Source organism: Apostichopus japonicus, chromosome 21 (genome assembly GCF_037975245.1).
Source record: "Apostichopus japonicus isolate 1M-3 chromosome 21, ASM3797524v1, whole genome shotgun sequence".
NCBI classification, from domain to species: domain Eukaryota; kingdom Metazoa; phylum Echinodermata; class Holothuroidea; order Aspidochirotida; family Stichopodidae; genus Apostichopus; species Apostichopus japonicus.
This window is the reverse complement of record NC_092581.1, coordinates 4,970,550-4,977,500: the sequence shown is the minus strand read 5'-3', so window position 1 is coordinate 4,977,500 and position 6,951 is coordinate 4,970,550. Positions and strand designations below refer to the sequence as shown.

Here is a 6,951-nt window from a genome sequence, read left to right as displayed (position 1 = left end):
GTTATTTACCCCGTTAGGAAATTGTTTATCAAGTCCCCGGTATAAGAGGGGGGCCAACAGAGGAAGAAATGTAGCAAGTATCGTTGACGGAAGTTATCCATCAATCAACCACAAAACCATAGACGCAATGATTCATCGAACAATCGAAGAATTGATCGAATAAATGGGATCAATCGAACGTCGATCGATAAATAGATTAATCGAAGAACCAAGGTAAAAAGACACGGACAGACGGACGCGTGGATTGACGGAAGAACGGACAAACGAAACGAGAACAAACCAACAAATGTAAAAGATGAAAGTGATTCAAGGAAACATAATTCGGTCAGCATTACCTATACGCCTAAATATTCCTTTAGATTTGTTACACATTTGGCGTTCCATGAGGATGAAATCATGGAACGCCAAAAGTGAAATTAGATATGATAGATATGATGACGATCCGTTGATATATGTAAAGTAAGTAAGGTTCGTGATGCATCTGCCCCACATCGACGTCACGATTTGTGAGTTGTTATTGGCGGGAACAGTGATACTTGTAAATTCTATATCCATTCTGTAAAACATGACTAGGCTTATATATACATATATGCCCATCTCATGTGATTAAAGGGAAACCGCAATGTCATACCATATTTACTCTCTCTTCGTAAGTCGAGAAATTAAACCTTACATTAATCTCTGGACGTTACTGACCAAGAAACTTACCCACTGTCACCATTCCCTCCATTCTTGTCCATACCATCGGTTACTCTACCGCCCCACCGACCCCTCACCTCGAATCAAGGGCGTAGGAACCGGGGGGCTGGGGAGGCGCCAGCCCCCCCCCCCGAGTGAAAAATATGGAGGGGCGGAAGTATCATTCCGCCTCCCCCCCCCCCCCCCCCGCTTCGCAAGTCAGAAAACCCCTTTTTTCATTTCCAAATGAGAAAAAAATCTCATTTGGAGCACCAAATTGCATCTAAGGCCAGGTGAAAATGCAAAAGTTTTTACAAGATGGAGTGGGTGTTGAAGTGTGCTACATTGCACCAAATTGCATCTCTGAGGCCACCTGGAAATGCCCAAAAATTCCAAAGGGGAGGGGCACACACCCTCCCCTTAAACCCCTCCCCCAGGCCGGCCATCAGTCTTCAGCCCCCCACTCAAAAGTACCTTCCTACGCCACTGCCTCGAATTTGCTTTTTTTTTCTTTTTATATATACTTAAGAACAAAAAACATACATTTAATAATAACATACCTCCATCCGTGAGAAATAAAAGAAATATTAAAAAAAAAATGTCTTTACCGCTTCGTTGATAACGTTAGTACACACTCAACTGGGTAATTCCAGTTATGCACCGCAGGGTACGCTATACGCCGTCACGTGATACATTACCGACCACGTGACCTAACACATCGACACCATATTAACCTGAAACTGACAAGATAGATTACGAAGGGCGGAATTTAGTCATTCGGGCAAACCTATACCATTTGATTGTTTTAACAGATGGGTATATGTAATGGTGAACGCATTGATATTAATAAATATATATATACATTTTTTTGTCTCTCTGAAGATGATCCAAGAACGGTTTTACAAAAAGTGCAATGAGTTTACAAGGTCAAATCAGCTTTTAAAAGGAGAATCATTGACTCAAATTAAAATAAAGGGAAGATAATAGCTCAGATGATGTGTTTACTCTAATTTGTTATTTCTTATTCAGAGGCCGCTTTAGGGTCGGTGTATAGTGGGCTCAATGAGGGGATGGGGTGCAAACTCCGATGGGCACTAGCACTCATAATGTCTATGTTTCCGTTAGGCCATCAGCATGATTTGCAAATAGAACGCAAGGGTGAAATGGTTATTTTGATTAGATATTATTTCAAGTTGAACACATGTATTTCAGATTTTTGTCAGTTTCATATTTTACAATATCAGTCTGAAACGAAGAAACAAATATAAGCATGAAATTACAAAAACAAAATGAGAAAAGACCAACCTTGATTCTTATGTAATCAATTATTTAATCAATTCATCAATCAATAGATAATTAAGTATATTGATGTATTAATTGATTGATAGATTGATACATAGATCGATTGATTGGTATATTGTTTGAAGGAAATAAACACGACCCCATGCAGGCTCTTGTCCAAACGTTGTTATGAAACGCAAAAACGAGAACTACAGTTGTCGTAATATTTTCAGACAATTAATTACCAGTTTGGCGTTCAAAACAACTCAATTAAAAGCTTATTAATCTTAATTAATAACATCAATTTTAAAACAAAGAAGAAGATCGTAGAATCGATCAACAGATATATAATTGAAGGTCAAACAAAGCAGGTGTGAAATGGGTTCAAATGTTATTGTCTTTAATTAATGGCTTTTACGATTTAATTTATAGTTTGCAAGACTCTTTGCTCAAAGTGATATTTGTTCAGTAGGGTACCCTGGTTTGTTAGTGTAAATAGTTTCTTCATTTAAGCTCTTAATTCGAAATATAACTGTCTGGTAAGTTGTTTTTCGTTCATTTCGTTCAAAATATGAACATTTGTAAAATACCTTTAGTCGTACCGCAATAGACACACCTCACTCAAATCTCTCATTATGAGACTCTTCACTACATCGTAGTGAATCCTCATACCTCCCCCTCCCCTGCCCACCCACCCCTCCCCTCCCCGCCCCTTCTCCTCCTCCCTAAACTCTATATTAAAATGTTCTTAACTACATAGACCAATCCAAAATTTACGTAAATTCGCGAATCGTAAGTCTATAAACAGGTCAAGTTACTTGCACTACATAGAATTTTGTAAACATTCGATTTCATTTCGTCCCTCCTCCTCCCCCCCCCCCCCCGCCCCCTCCCTCTGTTATTTCCACGAAATAACCGAGTATTTACATAATTATGTGAACATATAGAAAAGTTAGGTGTGTATTTAAACAACAACATTTATATATGATATCTTTATCTTTTGTTTAGTTTTGTTGGGTTTTACACTGAGAGACAGCAGAGGTTCGATACTTGTTAAATTGTTTCCCGGGATTTTTTTCTCTCAAAATATCCCTAGACAGATAAAGAATAAATTTACACAAGGGACTCTCCCTTTGACCCTATCTATAAGCCCCACAAGTCTTGTACAAGTATATATGTAATATATGAAGTTAAATGACTTGCTTCTTTTTTCTTTTCGTAGTCCCCTCCCTAGACTAACGGTATTAACCTATTAAAAAATTAAAGTATCTTCTCTCTCCGCCCAAATTACAAATCCTTCGTTACCTCGTAATTAGTGGGTTTATTGTTTCAAACCGTCAGATTGTTAATAGCTAATAATATGACAGGCTATGTTCAAAACGGGGTGAAAGAGAGTTTAAACGTATTCCACAGTGGATTGACTCAAGAGTCGACTTGACTTCCTGGAAAACGTCCTGTCACCATTTTCTTAAACCGCAGTAAATAAATACTTGTAAAAGTCGTTTTTTGGTTACTAGTTAACCCTGCCTAGAAATTCTCTAAAAGCTATTAGGCTGCAGCTTAATTTTCTCCCTCGCTATCAAAAAATCTTAAATGGAAACTGGTTCGAACTGAATTCGTGTCAACACAGCAGATGTTGAAAAATCTTGAGAAACAAAACAAAACATCAACTTATCTTATCCTATATAGCCATATAACGTTTTTATAACAGATGCTCAATGTACATAAATTGTAAAAAATACGGGGGAACTTTACACCAATTTTGGCGGCAGAATTAACCCACGACCTGGGGAGTATATTAAACTTTTCCTACGAAAATGAGTTTCCTTTAGTTGCATTTGGTGGAGAATGTTTTCCCTCAGGCAGTGGAAACTTATTAGCCAATGAGCTCTTTAAACGTCACGGACGTTGACCAATGAGAAGCGTTTACCTCTTTACGTCACTTGCAAAACCATGCAAATACACCAAGACACTGAGTCCAGCTTGATCAAAGTTTATCAAAAGATTCGATAAAGTTAGCTAATCATTTTCACATTTTTCATAAGAATGAAGGCTTCGTAACTCAGTCAGCTGATGTGTTATACAAAATCTACCAAAGTCTTCCAGCCTCCATATATATATATATGTATGTGAAAAAATAGACTTTTCCTTTATTTTGGTGTGATACATTAGTTGTGTTTTAGAGGAAATCCAAAGTCTTCCTCAATATAAGGCAAGGAAGAGTTTTACCCTGCTCTTTAAGATGCAACTTCTGTTGTCACCACATTTAGGGGTAAACTCAATTTTACCTCTTAAAGTGGTGAAATGTTTTCCCTCTTTTTGAGAGAAATGACGATTTGCCTTCATGGCAGGATATCTCCATGATACTCTGTGTGGGGAACCTGAGACTACACCACAAAGTAGTGGCAGCCTGGTTTGCACCCATTTATTGAGGTAAAATGGCCTCATTTTTTTGTAGCTTAACCTAATTTGCATACAGCAATTTGATCTTTATTCATTATGGTTATTACTTATCTCAGCATATTCCTAGTAGTGATTGATATCGATTCAGTTTTGAAAGGAAAAAACTTTATAGAAGTGATACAGAACATTATTCAAGTCACGTGAGTGTATTTGACGAGAAGACGGAATAATGGTAACGAGAGGCAACCGGGCGATTTTAGAAAATCTCTGTTTCGGCAGAAAATCATCCTCTTAATAGCTGTTTCGTTTTTAATTATAAATCCATTTCAAAAACAATACCAAAGACGTATGAACCCGACTGATAGAAAACAAAGCAACCAATGCAAGGCGATGTAATGTAAAGTAATATACAACTCAAAGCAGCACAACGTAGTGTAATGCAATACAACACAAAGCAACGTAACACAATGTAATACACTGCAAGCAGTGCAGTGTGATACAAATGTCATGTCATGCAAGTCAATGCAATACATCGTATGCAACACAATAGAATACAATGAATGCATCACAGTGTAATGTAATATAAGGCAAATACAGTGCTGTGCAGTGCGATGTATGAAATGTCATGCAATGTGATGTAATGTAATGCACTACAGTGCAGTGCTATGCAAATACAATACAACGCAATGAAAATGCATTACAAGGTAACTTGACCGATTGTTGAAACCTTACATTATTAATTGTCAATGGCAATTGATATGAAATTGATTTTGAATAGCTCACGTATGATATAACGTCGATTTGTTGTTATCAATATACCTCTCGCGTGATGCTTTTCATTTTGAAGTATATAGTCATATCTAAACCGGACTATAGCATATAAACTATCTTACCAGCATGTTTTCCAAACTACTTCTTCTAACAGGATACGCACAACAGAGCTTGTAACAGCCACACGTGTAGGGCTATAGTCCTAACAAAAACAACTCGGTTACATAGAACGCTATCTCAACCAAGGGCGGTATAAAGGCAGTGAATCATAACATTGCGCAGTTGAATATTGAATATGGCCTATACTTTGGATGACGAAGAAGTAAAATAACGTTTAGGTTTTCTTACTATGCGTTGAGCGTTCTAGGACTGTTGAGAAATATACAGACCGACACACATAAAGGGCAAACTGGTGAAGTAAGTTAAGAAGGAACGAAAAAAAGGGGAAAAGATATACCAGCCCTACCCCGCCCACCCCCCCCCCCCTTCAAACCCAAGATCCCGACTTCTGTTAAGTTGATCAATGCTATAGCTGGGTAGTCCCAGTGCAGTATCTGGTTGTTTTAAAGTAAAGTTGGTCTTGGGATATGGCGCTGGTTAAATGTCTGGATCCCCCCACCCCTCCCCACCACTCCTCACCCCTCCCCACCCCTTCCCCCCTCTCCGTAAAGCTTTTACAGTTTAAAGTTCAAGTGATTTAGAAGCTTTCCTATTCCATCACAGAAGGGTAAGAATGGAAGTGGAAGTCTCGTATACACGGTATTTTCAAATTTAAGAAATCCAGAAAATGGCCGCGGTCACCATAATAACATTTACTAATGTATATTGTATGATAAAAAAAATCATTTCATTCAGAAAAATAATCTTCCTCTCTCAATCTTGTTTTTTATTGAGTGTGAGATGTTACATTCCTTATATTTATTTGTTATTATGTTTTAATTGTGTCCATGTAAACAATCTGTCTTGTATATATGATACTTTTTTAAGAAAAACTCAACCAAGAGAGACCCTATATATAGGCACGAAAATCAGACGGGTTACCTGATCCACTCTCAACCCCCAGCCTCCCCAGCCCCCATCCCCCTCACATCGAGACTTTAACCTCGTGAGCATGACTATGTTACCTTAAATGTGTATCGCGAGTCCCTTTCCAAAGGGAATTTATACTATACGTGATCATGTTTATAAATGGAAATTCAGTATTTTTGTTTGTTTACGTAAACCAGAACGTCACGGCTAAAACAGCACTGAGAACTCAAGAAAGATTCTCACAGACAAAAAATGATCATCAAGAAACATCTGCTAGTCCTCAGCACCCCCCCCCCCCCAGCCCACACCCCTCGTCTCCTTCCACGCAAATAAAACGACCAATCCTCTTTAAGCCACGCAAGGGCTGCTCACCGGCTCAAGTCCCGACGTACCACGCAAAGCCTCCCCAACGCCGTAAGAACCGCCCATACGTACAGAATTCCCCCTTCCCCCAACACGCATTCAAAATGCTGGACAAGGTTTTACATATTTATTATTTTCACTTCACTTTTAGCTGAAAAGTAAATTTTTACGCTGCATTTTATTACAAACTTATGCAGTAAAGTCGTATATACCGACTCACAAATAATTTCCCTCAAAAGTTATTAGTTAAATTTGTAATATCAAATTGCTAGACAGGTCTCGTTTTCTTATCTTTTTGCTTCACTTTAACTGGTATATTTTACGCTGTCTTCTTCTATAACAAAATGAAAAACTTATCAATTTAAACTCCAACCGACTTACAGATAATTTCCCTCCAAACGTGATTAGTTAAATATAGTCTACCCG

General features: G+C 38.1%; 1 protein-coding gene across 1 annotated transcript in view; it reads left to right on the top strand.

Moving 5' to 3' along the window:
- LOC139962880 (glutamate receptor ionotropic, kainate 2-like) overlaps positions 1-6,951 on the top strand; it is a 111,191-nt gene that overhangs the window by 21,345 nt on the left and 82,895 nt on the right. The window lies entirely within an intron of this gene.